Source organism: Tursiops truncatus, chromosome 3 (assembly GCF_011762595.2).
Source record: "Tursiops truncatus isolate mTurTru1 chromosome 3, mTurTru1.mat.Y, whole genome shotgun sequence".
NCBI lineage: Eukaryota > Metazoa > Chordata > Mammalia > Artiodactyla > Delphinidae > Tursiops > Tursiops truncatus.
Window position 1 is genome coordinate 168,709,180 of NC_047036.1, and position 14,793 is coordinate 168,723,972.

Sequence of the window (14,793 nt, forward strand, 5' to 3'; positions counted from 1 at the left end):
TAAAAAAAGTAAAAGGAACTCGGCAAACACAAACCCCGCCTGTTTACCAAAAACATCACCTCTAGCATAACCAGTATTAGAGGCACTGCCTGCCCAGTGACAATCGTTAAACGGCCGCGGTATCTTGACCGTGCAAAGGCAGCATAATCACTTGTTCTCTAAATAAGGACTTGTATGAATGGCCACACGAGGGTTTTACTGTCTCTTACTCTTAATCAGTGAAATTGACCTCCCCGTGAAGAGGCGGGGATAACACAATAAGATGAGAAGACCCTATGGAGCTTTAATTAATCAACCCAAAAAGCACAAAATAATACCACCAAGGGATAACAAAGCTTTATATGAATTGACAATTTCGGTTGGGGTGACCTCAGAGTATAAAAAACCCTCCGAGTGATTAAAACCTAGGCCTACTAGCCAAAGTATAATATCACTTATTGATCCAAAATTTTGATCAACGGAACAAGTTACCCTAGGGATAACAGCGCAATCCTATTCTAGAGTCCATATCGACAATAGGGTTTACGACCTCGATGTTGGATCAGGACATCCTAATGGTGCAGCAGCTATTAAGGGTTCGTTTGTTCAACGATTAAAGTCCTACGTGATCTGAGTTCAGACCGGAGTAATCCAGGTCGGTTTCTATCTATTACGCATTTCTCCCAGTACGAAAGGACAAGAGAAGTAAGGCCAACTTTAAAAAAAGCGCCTTCAAACAATTAGTGACCCAGTCTCAACCTAATAAACTAGCGCAAACATACTCTGCCCAAGACCAGGGCTTTGTTGAAGTAGCAGAGTACGGCAATTGCATAAAACTTAAGCTTTTATACCCAGAGGTTCAAATCGTCTCTTCAACAAATGTTTATAATTAACATTTTAACACTCATCCTTCCCATTCTTTTAGCTGTAGCATTTCTAACATTAGTAGAACGCAAAATCCTAGGCTATATACAACTCCGAAAAGGACCCAACATCGTAGGTCCATATGGCTTATTACAACCCTTCGCCGATGCAATCAAACTATTCACCAAAGAACCCTTAGGACCAGCCACATCCTCCACCACCATATTCATCATCGCACCCGTACTCGCACTAACCCTGGCCCGCACAATATGAGCTCCCCTACCCATACCACACCCCCTCATCAACATAAACCTAGGAGTACTCTTCATATCAGCAATATCAAGCCTAGCGGTCTACTCTATTCTATGATCTGGATGAGCTTCTAATTCAAAATACGCCTTAATCGGAGCACTACGAGCAGTAGCACAAACAATCTCACATGAAGTAACATTAGCTATTATTCTTCTATCTGTACTTCTAATAAATGGCTCCTTCACTCTATCCACACTAAACACTACACAAGAAAAACTATGACTGCTCTTCCCCTCATGACCATTAGCCATAATATGATTTATTTCCACCTTAGCAGAAACTAACCGAGCCCCTTTCGACCTCACAGAAGGAGAATCAGAACTCGTATCTGGCTTTAATGTAGAATATGCAGCAGGCCCTTTCGCCCTGTGCTTCCCAGCAGAATATGCTAACATTATCGTAATAAACATATTCACAACTATCTTATTTCTAGGAGCATTCCACGACCCCTACACACCAGAACTATGCACAACAAACCTAATCATTAAATCGCTACTATTAACAATATCCTTCCTATGAATCCGAGCATCCTACCCCCGATTCCGATATGACCAACTAATACACCTCCTCTGAAAAAACTTCCTCCCACTGACACTAGCTCTCTGCCTATGACACATCTCACTACCCATTAATAACAGCAGGTATCCCACCCCAAACATAAAATAAGAAATATGTCTTACAAAAGAATTACTTTGATAGAGTAAATAATAGAGGTTTGAGTCCTCTTATTTCTAGAATAATAGGAATCGAACCTACCCTTAAGAATTCAAAATTCTCCGTGCTACCACACTACACCATAATCTACAGTAAGGTCAGCTAAATAAGCTCCCGGGCCCGCACCCCGGAAATGTTGGTTCATAGCCTTCCCATACTAATTAACCCATTCGTCTCCATCACCCTACTAACAACCCTCGTCCTAAGCACAATAATTGTCACCATTAGCTCCCATTGACTGTTCGCCTGAATTGGACTAGAAATAAACATGATAGCCATCATTCCTATCATAATAAAAAAACTAACCCCCGAGCCACAGAAGCCTCAGCCAAATACTTTCTAACACAGGCCACAGCGTCCTCATTACTCATACTAGCCATTATTATTAACCTAATACACGCCAGCCAATGAACTATCATAAAATTATTCGACCCAACAGCATCCGTTCTAATAACAATAGCTTTAGCCATTAAACTAGGATTATCCCCTTTTCACTTCTGAGTACCAGAAGTTACACAAGGTGTTCCCCTAAGCACAGGACTAATTCTACTTACGTGACAAAAACTCGCACCCATCTCAATCCTTTATCAAATCTCACCAATCAATCTACACCTAATAATCACTATATCCTTTCTATCGATTCTAATCGGAGGCTGAGGTGGACTAAACCAAACGCAACTCCGAAAAATCATAGCCTATTCATCAATTGCTCACATAGGATGAATAACCGCTATTTTATTATACAATCCAGCCCTCACCCTACTAAATCTATTAATTTACATTGTAATAACCTTCACCATATTTATACTACTCATCCAAAACTCCACTACCACCACACTACTACTATCCCAAACATGAAATACAATACCTGTTATAACAACCTTTACTATGCTCACCCTACTCTCCGTAGGAGGACTTCCTCCACTCACAGGCTTTATACCCAAATGAATGATTATTCAAGAACTAACAAAAAATGATACCCTCATCCTACCCACCCTCATAGCCATCACAGCTCTACTCAACCTATATTTCTATATACGCCTTACCTACTCCACAGCATTAACCCTATTCCAACAACATAAAAATAAAATGACAATTCCACTCCACAAAACAAATAACCCTTTTACCAACAGCAATCGTACTATCCACAATACTTCTACCTCTTACACCAGCACTCTTTGTCCTACTATAGGGGTTTAGGTTAAATAAGACCAAGAGCCTTCAAAGCCCTAAGCAAGTATAATTCTACTTAACCCCTGGCCAATAAGGATTGCAAGACCATATCTCACATCAACTGAATGCAAATCAAACACTTTAATTAAGCTAAATCCTCACTAGATTGGAGGGATACATCTCCCACGAACTTTTAGTTAACAGCTAAATACCCTAATAAACTGGCTTCAATCTACTTCTCCCGCCGCGAGAAAAAAAAGGTGGCAGAAGTCCCGGCAGGATTGAAGCTGCTTCTTTGAATTTGCAATTCAAAATGATTACTCACCACAGGACTTGGCAAAAAGAGGACTTTACCCCTGTCTTTAGATTTACAGTCTAATGCCTACTCGGCCATTTTACCTATGTTCATAAACCGATGACTATTCTCTACCAATCACAAAGACATTGGTACCCTGTATTTACTATTTGGCGCCTGGGCAGGAATAGTGGGTACTGGTCTCAGCTTGCTGATTCGTGCTGAATTAGGTCAGCCTGGCACACTTATCGGAGACGACCAACTTTATAATGTTCTAGTAACAGCCCACGCCTTCGTAATAATTTTCTTTATGGTTATACCTATCATAATTGGGGGATTTGGAAACTGACTAGTTCCCTTGATAATTGGAGCCCCTAACATAGCATTCCCTCGTCTAAACAACATAAGCTTCTGACTACTTCCCCCCCTTCCTTTCTACTACTGACAGCATCTTCAATAACTGAAGCCGGCGCAGGCACAGGCTGAACTGTATATCCTCCTCTAGCCGGAAACCTAGCACACGCAGGAGCCTCAGTAGACCTTACTATTTTCTCTCTACATTTAGCCAGTATATCTTCAATCCTTGGGGCTATTAACTTCATTACAACTATTATTAATATAAAACCGCCCGCTATAACCCAATACCAAACACCTCTCTTCGTGTGATCAGTCTTGGTCACAGCAGTTTTACTCTTACTGTCGCTACCCGTCTTAGCAGCCGGAATTACCATACTATTAACTGATCGAAACCTAAACACCACCTTTTTCGACCCGGCAGGAGGAGGCGACCCAATCCTGTATCAACACCTGTTCTGATTTTTTGGCCATCCCGAAGTATATATTCTAGTTCTGCCCGGCTTCGGAGTAATTTCACATTATCGTTACCTATTATTCGGGGAAAAAAGAACCTTTCGGGTATATGGGAATAGTATGAGCTATAGTTTCTATTGGTTTCCTGGGTTTTACTGTATGAGCTCATCATATATTTACAGTTGGAACAGACGTAGATACACGAGCATACTTTACATCAGCCACTATAATTATCGCTTATTCCTACAGGAGTAAAAGTCTTCAGCTGACTGGCAACACTTCACGGAGGAAATATTAAATGATCTCCCGCCCTAATATGAGCTTTAGGCTTTATTTTCTTATTCACAGTAGGAGGTCTAACTGGTATTATCCTGGCTAATTCATCCCTAGACATTATTCTCCACGACACCTATTATGTAGTTGCCCATTTTCACTATGTGCTTTCAACAGGAGCTGTCTTCGCCATCATAGGAGGTTTCGTCCACTGATTTCCACTATTTTCAGGCTATACACTTAACCCAACATGAACAAAAATCCAATTTATAATTATATTCGTAGGTGTAAATATGACATTCTTTCCACAGCACTTGCTAGGCCTATCTGGAATACCTCGCCGATACTCCGACTATCCAGATGCCTACACAACATGAAATACCATCTCGTCAATAGGCTCCTTTACCTCACTGACAGCAGTCATACTGATAATCTTCATTATCTGAGAAGCATTCGCATCTAAACGGGAAGTATTGGCAGTAGACCTCACCTCCACAAACCTTGAATGACTAAACGGATGTCCTCCACCATATCACACATTTGAGGAACCAGTATATGTTAACCTAAAATATTCAAGAAAGGAAGGAATCGAACCCCCTCTAATCGGTTTCAAGCCAACATCATAACCATTATGTCTTTCTTTATGAGTGAGATATTAGTAAAGTCTTACGTAACTTTGTCAAAGTTAAATCACAAGTGAAAATCCTGTATATCTCCATGGCATACCTTTTCCAACTAGGCTTACAAGACGCAGCATCACCTGTTATAGAAGAACTCCTACAGTTTCATGACCACGCATTACTGATTGTTTTCCTAATTAGCTCCCTAGTCCTCTATATTATTACCCTAATACTTACAACCAAATTAACACACACTAGTACAACAGACGCTCAAGAAGTAGAAACTATTTGAACTGTCCTCCCTGCCGTTATCTTAATTATAATCGCCTACCTTCTCTACGAATTCTCTACATAATAGACGAAATTAACAATCCCTCCCTTACCGTAAAAACAATAGGACATCAATGATATTGAAGCTATGAATATACTGACTACGAAGACCTAAATTTTGACTCCTACATGATTCCAACCTCGGACCTAAAACCAGGAGAACTATGATTGCTAGAAGTAGATAATCGAATGGTCCTACCCATACAAATAACAATCCGAATACTAGTTTCCTCAGAAGATGTATTACACTCATGAGCTGTTCCTTCCCTGGGTCTAAAAACAGATGCAATTCCTGGACGCCTAAACCAAACAACCCCAATATCAACACGACCTGGCCTGTTCTATGGACAATGTTCAGAAATCTGTGGCTCAAATCACAGCTTTATGCCAATCGTTCTCGAATTAGTACCCTTAGAGAACTTTGAAAAATGATCTGCATCCATATTATAACTTCATTAAGAAGCTGAACTAGCGTTAACCTTTTAAGTTAAAGATTGAGAGTTATAAACTCCCCTTAATGATATGCCACAACTAGATACATCAACATGGCTCCTTACCATCCTCTCTATGACCTTTACCCTCTTCACATTACTTCAACTAAAAATCTCAAAGCATTTTTATTCTCCTTCCCCCAAACCAATGTGCACTAAATTACAAAAACAACAAACCCCCTGAAATTACACATGAACGAAAATCTATTTGCCCCTTTCATAATCCCGATTATACTAGGTATTCCTATCACTACTCTAATTATTATATTTCCCACCATACTATTCCCAACACCAAATCGATTAATCAACAATCGTATAATCGCTATCCAACAATGACTAACCAAACTCACATCAAAGCAACTGATAGTTACACATAACCACAAAGGACAAACCTGATCTCTAATACTTATCTCACTTTTCCTATTCATCGCTTCCACAAATCTTCTTGGAATACTACCCCACTCATTTACACCCACTACTCAACTCTCTATAAATTTAGGCATAGCTATTCCATTATGAGCTGGCACTGTCTTTATCGGTTTCTGTAACAAGACAAAAATATCCCTAGCCCACCTTCTACCACTAGGCACACCCACTTTCCTGATCCCTATATTAGTAATAATCGAAACTATCAGCCTATTTATTCAGCCTTTAGCTCTAGCAGTACGGCTAACAGCGAACATCACAGCAGGTCACCTATTACTACACCTAATCGGAAGTGCAACTCTTGCATTAATAGATATTAGTCTATTCACAGCCCTCATCACATTCACCATCCTCACCTTATTAATCATCCTCGAATTCGCCGTAGCCCTAATCCAAGCCTACGTATTCACCTTACTAGTGAGCCTATACTTGCAGGACAATACATAATGACCCACCAAACCCACTCATATCATATAGTAAACCCCAGTCCTTGACCACTTACAGGAGCTCTCTCAGCATTTCTTATAACATCAGGCCTAATCATATGATTCCACTTCAACTCAATAATCTTACTGACTTTAAGCTTTTTGACAAATACCCTAACAATATACCAATGATGACGAGATATCGTCCGAGAAAGCACTTTCCAAGGCCACCACACACCAACCGTTGAAAAAGGACTTCGATATGGTATAATCTTATTTATCTTATCAGAAGTCCTATTCTTTACAGGCTTCTTCTGAGCCTTTTACCATTCAAGTCTTGCCCCTACTCCTGAACTAGGAGGCTCCTGACCACCAACGGGTATCCACCCCCTAAATCCACTAGAAGTCCCACTCCTCAATACCTCCGTGCTATTAGCTTCCGGTGTATCTATCACTTGAGCCCATCACAGTCTCATGGAAGGCGACCGCAAACACATACTCCAAGCTCTTCTCATCACAATCACACTCGGCCTCTATTTCACCCTACTTCAAGCATCAGAATACTATGAAGCCCCATTTACGATCTCAGACGGAGTTTATGGATCTACCTTCTTCGTAGCCACAGGCTTCCACGGACTACACGTCATCATCGGATCCACTTTCCTCATCGTCTGCTTCATACGCCAATTAACGTTCCACTTTACATCAAACCACCACTTTGGCTTCGAAGCCGCTGCTTGATACTGACATTTCGTAGACGTTGTATGATTATTCCTCTATGTATTAATCTATTGATGAGGTTCGTAGTCCTTTTAGTATTAACAAGTACAACTGACTTCCAATCAGTTAGTTTCGGTACACCCCGAAAAAGAACAATAAACCTTCTATTAACGTTACTGACGAATACAACCCTAGCCTTACTGCTCATACTTATCGGTTTTTGACTCCCCCAACTAAACGTCTATGCAGAAAAAACCAGCCCTTACGAATGTGGCTTTGACCCAATAGGATCTGCTCGCCTACCTTTTTCCATAAAATTTTTCCTAGTAGCAATTACTTTCCTCCTTCTTCGACCTAGAAATTGCCCTCCTGCTCCCCTTACCTTGAGCAATCCAAACAAATAACTTAACAACAATACTCCTTATGGCCCTATTCCTAATCTCCCTACTAGCAGCTAGCCTAGCCTATGAATGAACCCAAAAAGGCCTAGAATGAGATAAATATGATACTTAGTTTAAAATAAAACAATGTTTTATGCACATAATTGGACAGAGCCATGTTACTTATCTATCACTCTAGTAGAGGATGTAATTTTCCCTTCTAAGCAAGGGAAATGGCAGTGCTAAATAGTTTTGTAACTTTTGAATGAGAAACGTTTAGGTAAAAAACTGTCAGATAATATTTTTCAGATGCATTTACATTGACTATGGGGAAAAGACTGAAAAAAGTCATTTTTTTTTTAATTTTAAAGACTTGAGAAATTCTGTTACATGAAGTGACAATGTAAAACCACATTTAGTTTTATACTAAATCTTTTTTTAAGGTCTTGGCATTTAATATAAAGCAAATCCACACATTTTCTAACTTTCCACAAGTTCTAAAAAGGGAAGGCAGAAACCTCAGTCTTGAAATTTTGGTTTTTAAAAATCATGACACTCTTTTACCATGAAATTGAGTAGCTAACTTTTGGTGACACCTTTTGTTTATTTGTATGTTTGTAATAATGGACCTTTTAAAACACAGGAATGTTTTGATTTGTACAGACTTTGAAAAATGTGTGTTAATAAAAATTCATATTGAATAAAAAAAAGAAAAAAAAAGAAACATACGAGTGGCCAATAAGCACATGAAAAGATGCTCAGAATCACTAATCATTAGGGAAATGCAAACCCAAACTACAATAAGGTATCACCTCACACACATTAGGATGGCTATTATCAAAAAAAAAAAAAAAAAAAAACCCAGAAAGCAAGTATGGACAAGGATGTGGAAAAACTGGAATCCTTGTGCACTGCTGGTAGGGATGTAAGATGGAAAGCAGTTGTGGAAACAGTATGGTAGTTCCTCAGAAAACTGAAAGAATTACCATATTCTCCCGCAATTCCACTTCTGGGTATATACCCTTAAAGAATTGAAAGCAGGGTCTCCAAGAGATGCTTGTTTACCCATGTTCATGGCAGCATGATTCACAATCGTTAAAATATGTAAAGCAATGTAAGTGTTCAAAGAGTGAATGGATACACAAAGTGTGGTCCATCCATACACTGGAATAAAAGGAAGGAACTTCTTTACTGTGCTACAACATGCATGAACCTTGAGGGCATTGTGTTCATTGGAATCAGCTAATCACGAGTGACAAATACTGTATGATTCTACTTATAGGAGGTATGGAGTCACATCTCATAAAGACAGTAGAATGGTGGTTGCAGGGGCTGGGGGGGAGGGAGTAGGAGTTACTGTTTCAGTTTTACAAGATGAAGAGTTATGGGCTTGGACTATGATGGTTGCACAACAATGTGAATGTATTTAATACCACTTAAAATGGTTAAGATGGTAAATTTTATGTGTATCTATGATTTTAAAAAATGATTTTTAGAAGGATGTGAAAAGACACAATAAAACTGTATATATCCATTACTTTCCTAAAACACTTTTCAATTTTTGTTTCTACTCCACTCATTTCTCCACATAATTTTGAAGAAACTCTCAGATATACCATTTAATCCATGAATATTTGGGAATATATGTTTTTTTAAAAACATAATCTAAAGTCCATTATCACACCTAAAAATAAACAACCTGCGTTTACCATATTCAAATAACCACGAGCAGCAGTCAGCTTCCCTAATGATCCCTACAGGGATATAACAAGATCCATACATTTCCTTTTGTTCAAATGTCCTTGACCTGATAAGGGTTTAGTACCCGGAATATAAAGAACTCTTTCAGCAAGGCAACCCAGTTTTCAAAAATGGGCAATAGACTTGAACAGACATTTGTCTAATGAAGATACACAGTCAGCAAATACACGAGTAGAAGTTCAACATCATTGGTCACTTAGGCTATCACGGCATACCCACTATGGGGAGGTCACTTAGTCTATCACGGCATACCCACTATGGGGATTATAATGTAAAAAAAAAAACACAGGTTTTCCCAAAAGATGTGGAGAAATAGGAAACCTTGTACACTGCTGATGGGAATGTAAATGGTGCAGGTGCAGCCACTATGGAAAACAGTTTGGCAGTACCTCAAAAAGTCAAAGAATCACCACATGACCCAGCAACTCCACTCACAGGTATCCGCCTCACAGAGATGAATACTTAGGTGCACACAGAAACTTGTACACGGATGCTCAGAGCAGCAGGGGTTTCCTTCCACAACCAAAAGGTGGAAACAACCCCAATATCTATCAACGTACGAATGGATAGGCAAACTGTGGTGCACACAGACACAGTGGAATCACACGCTGCCATAAAAAGGAAAGAGGTGCTGACACAGGCTGCAACGTGCATGAGCCACAAAAACATTCTGAGTAAACACCAGACCCAAATGATCACATATTGTGTGACTGGGTTTTTTTTTTTGGGGGGGGTGGCCACACAGCATGGCATGTGGGAACTTGGTTCCCCAACCAGGGGTCCAACCTGCACCCCCTGCAGGGAGAGTCTTAACCACTGGACCCCCAGGGAAGTCCCCGTGTGACTGCTTTTATAAAAAATCACCAGAACGGGCAAATCCATACAGGCAGAGAGTAGACGAGCGCTTGCCGGGAAGGCTGCAGGGGAAAGAGGGGGCCACTGCTTAAAGGGCACAGGGTGTCCTGGCGTGAGGAAGAGGCTTTCACATTAGAGATGGTGGTTGCACAACACAGTGAACGGACCAAATTGTATATTATTAAATGGTTAGCTGTAGGTTTGTGAATTTCATCTCGATTTTTTTACAAAGCCGTGCAGATCTTTGCAAAAGACCGTCTAGATTTGGGGATATTTCCATTGACTGTGTTTGGTAACCTAGGACCCTGTCTTCGGGGAAAAAACATTTTTATTTCTAGGAAATTTCTGTGTTACAGTTGCCCTCCTCTCTTTAGAGGTTTAAATGCCACTGCAAGGACTTCCCTGGCGGTGCAGTGGTTAAGACTCCACTGCTCCCAATGCAGGGGGCCCGAGTTCGATCCCTGGTCAGGGAACTAGATCCCGCATGTGACAACTAAGAGCCCACATGTCACAACTAAAGATCCCGTGTGCCGCAACTAAGACCCAGTGCAGCCAAATAAATATTTAAAAAAAATAAATGCAGGGCTTCCCTGGTGGCGCAGTGGTTGAGAGTCTGCCTACCGATGCAGGGGACACGGATTCGTGCCCCGGTCCGGGAAGATCCCACGTGCCGCGGAGCAGCTGGGCCCGTGAGCCATGGCCGCTGAGCCTGCGCGTCGAAACCTGTGCTCCGCAACGGGAGAGGCCACAACAGTGAGAGGCCCGCGTACCGCAAAATAAATAAATAAATAAATGCAACTGCACAGCCATTGTCGCATCAGAGGATTCATCTGATCATTTTGCATCCAAAAAAAAAAAAAAAAAGGCAGGCGAGACTAATCCTATTCCAAGTACAGACATTCTCTGGACAAAATCTGTAATAAAGTTCTGGGTACCACACAGTAGGCTCTTGAGGCTGGACTTCATCTGCTTGTGGACAAAAGAACGGGCTGCCTGACAGCCCAACAGCTGACCTGGCACATACTGCCGGCGCTCACAGAATGGTCCACGGGTTCTGTTAAACAATCCGTGGGGCATAAAACCACACTACCGCTCTGATGGGGATGGAGAACACCCATAAGGCCACTGCACAGTCATGTCTAAAAACACAAGAAGTATTGCCCAAACCAAAAATAAGACCAGCTCTCAAACCTATTGTATCAATATTTGGAGGAACTTTCTCCACTTTCCCCAATTACAAGTTAGCTCCACTCCATTTTTCCAGCTCTGTAGGTAAGAATTCCTAAAATCCTTTCCATACACTACCCCATAAGTACGTCCAATCCACAAATCCTGCTTCCTTGCTCCTTCCACAAACCTGGCGGACACGGGGCGAGATCCCCTGATCAGGTCTCTCACACCGTCCTCCTGAGCGAACACACGGCTCCTCGTGGACTCACTGCAGTCAGTAAGCGGACGCTATTCCACCGTAACTGTGCTGCTGGGTGTGAGGAAGGAATAAAGGTTCTCCCACGTCTCACACTTACAAGGTGAGTGCTTTTATATATCGGGTAATGACGACGAGAGCCTTTCCCGCATTCCTTATATTCCCAAGACTTTATTCCATTATGAGTAGTCACGGGTCTTCTAAGGGCACAGCAATAAGTAAGAACCTTGCCATGTTCTTCCCCTTCATAGGTTTTCTGCTCACTTGTGACCACTGCCATGTCTGAAAAGATGAGTGACGGTAGAGTTCTGCCACATTCCTCACGTGGCATTTACCAGGGAGACATGTTTCTGAAGAGGAGAGAAAAGGAAAGGCCGTCCCACATTCCTGACACGGATAGGTTTTGTCTACAGCGTGAGATCTCACATCAGCGCTTAGATACGAGACCCGTCTGCCCAGCCTCACACTGAAGGCGGGAGTCTAGACTTGGGTATCCACTGCAGCCCCCCAGCACTCGGTACATTTGTAGGATTCGACTCCAGTAGGGTGTCCTTGTTTCACAATAAGACTGTAGTCTCGCTTTGGTTTCTCCCCACTGATCATCTGCAGCACTGTTGTCCCACATATGGACGAAGTACATTAACAATTCATAATCGGGCTTCCCTGGTGGCGCAGGGTTTAAGCACCCGCCCGCCAGTGCAGGGGACACGGGTTCCAGCCCTGGTCTGGAAAGAACCCACATGCCGCGGAGCAACTGAGCCCACGTGCCACAACTACTGAGCCTGCGCTCTAGAGCCCATGTGCCACCACTACAGAGCCTGCGCTCTAGAGCCCGTGAGCCACAACTACTGAGCCCGCGAACCACAACTACTGAAGCCCGCGCACCTAGAGCCCACGCTCCGCCACAAAAGAAGCCACTGCAATGAGAAGCCCACGCACCGCAACGAAGATCCAACGCAGCCAAAAATAAATAAATATTTTTAAAAATTCATAATCATTAATGATGTAAGGACTGATAGTTTTTCACGATTATTATAACGACACATTTCCCAATATTTGTGACTATGTTTTTGATGCTGCAGTGTGTTTTAAGCATAGTAATCCTCGGATAAGGGTGCCCCAACCCAACATTTGAAAACTATGCTCGCTTCTCAGTTTAAGGAGCCTCAAGAGAGAAATAAAAAGTCAGCTTAGGGACTTCCTGGCGGTCCAGTGGTTAAGGCTCCACGCTCCCAATGCGGGGGGGCCCGGGTTCGATCCCTGGTGGGGGAACTAGATAACCGCATGTTGCAAGGAAGATCTCGCACGTGGCAACGAAGATCCCGTGCGCCGCAACTAAGACCCAGGGCAGGCAAATAAATATTTTTTTAAAAAGTCAGCTTCAAACATCTTAAAAGATGTTGAAGCAGATCTTTGTTTTCACAGTAAAGCTGTTCATTAGTCTCAAGACTCCATGAGGCCTCTGACCACATCTGTGTGTCTGCTAACGTGTGCCCGCTTCTCAGCCCAAATCTCGGAACAAGGTCAACAGAGTAAGATAGGTTGTTCTCTAAAAGGACAAGTGAAGGAATGATGCCACCCCTACCTGCTGAGGCCGAGTTCCTGAAGGTTCGAAGCCTCACATCTCTGTGGAGTTCCTCTGAACAGGACTTAGCAAAGCCCACTCTGCCCAGGTGAAGTCCGCAGCCGCATCCTCAGAGAGCACTGAGTCCTGAAACAGAACACATGTGTTAGAGCAACAAACCCACGTCCTCCAGCACAAGCAGGAAGGCTGGTGCAGCTCACAGCCCAGGGGAACTGGACTCAATCATCCTACGTTCACCCAAGGCTCTGTCGTCCTCCAGCTTCAAATCTAAGCCTTAGGGGTCAGACCTTTCCACTCTATCCAGAGTCCTCTTGTTCACTGATCTCATCACATCCCATAGATCTAACAGCACCTGTGACAGCTTTTTTTTTTTTTTTCTTTTTTTGCCAAGCCACGGCAGCATGCAAGGTCCTAGTTCCCCGACCACAGACTGAACCCACGCCCCCTCAAGTGGAAGCATGGAGTCTTAAGCACTGGACTGCCAGGGAATTCCCCAAGCACCTCTGACATCCTGAACTTATTTCCCCAGCAGTTACATTGTGACCATTCCTGGTTTATTTTGTCCCCATGTGCACTATGAAGAAATGACAGAAATGCGCTAGAAATGAACCATGTCTGCATCAAGATCACCCATTTCAAATGACAACAACTATTTTATCTCCCTTTTCTTTGCCCAACACAGCTATCGGCACATGAGACAAGCATCAGATCTACCGAGGTGGTTAACAATGAGAAAACACTGAAGGACTGGGGAGCTGGTATTCTTTTTCATGCACCTTCCAAACTGTCAGAAACCCAGACGGAAATTAGAACGGCCACCACCAGTCTTGACTGGCCATCTTTCTGGAAGAACACTAGGCCATTAAGAGAACACAGGCTTACCGTGCACCACAACAAAGAGTAGCCCCCGCTCCCCGCAACTAGAGAAAGCCTGCGCACAGCAACAAAGACTCAACGCAGCCAATAATAAATAAAATAAAAAATAATAAATTAAAAAATAAAAAAGAACACAGGCCTACTTTCCCAATCGGAATGTTATTTTGGAGAATTTTTAGTTTGGACTTAAGTGTGAAGTTTTGTGCAAATTAACTGTGAGGGAGAAGCGCAAAGCTCTTGACACTGAACCCAAGGCCCCAAAGAAGTAAACAGGATTCTCTGAATTCAGATCCATCAAATATTGACAGGAATATGAAAACACCAAACACCCGTCAAGGTAAAGTTCATAATGTCTGGCATCTGATCAAATATAAGGCATTCGAAAAAGTTGAAATGTAGGGACTTCCCTGGCGGTCCAGTGGTTAAGACTCCACGCTTCTACTGCAGGGGGCATGGTTTCCATCCCTGATCGGGGAAC

At 42.3% G+C, this 14,793-nt stretch overlaps 2 long non-coding RNA genes across 3 annotated transcripts in view; one reads left to right on the top strand and one right to left on the bottom strand.

The window, feature by feature from the left end:
- The window catches only part of LOC141278407 (uncharacterized), a 52,270-nt gene extending 47,203 nt beyond the window's left edge, over window positions 1-5,067 (top strand). The window contains exon 3 of the long non-coding RNA XR_012331152.1: window positions 4,397-5,067. This is a non-coding gene — a long non-coding RNA (uncharacterized lncRNA). The remainder of the gene's footprint in view (window positions 1-4,396) is intronic.
- The window catches only part of LOC117311812 (uncharacterized), a 52,729-nt gene that overhangs the window by 15,791 nt on the left and 22,145 nt on the right, over window positions 1-14,793 (bottom strand). For both annotated transcript variants that reach the window (XR_004526084.2, XR_004526082.2), the window contains exon 3: window positions 13,440-13,565. This is a non-coding gene — a long non-coding RNA (uncharacterized lncRNA). The remainder of the gene's footprint in view (window positions 1-13,439; window positions 13,566-14,793) is intronic.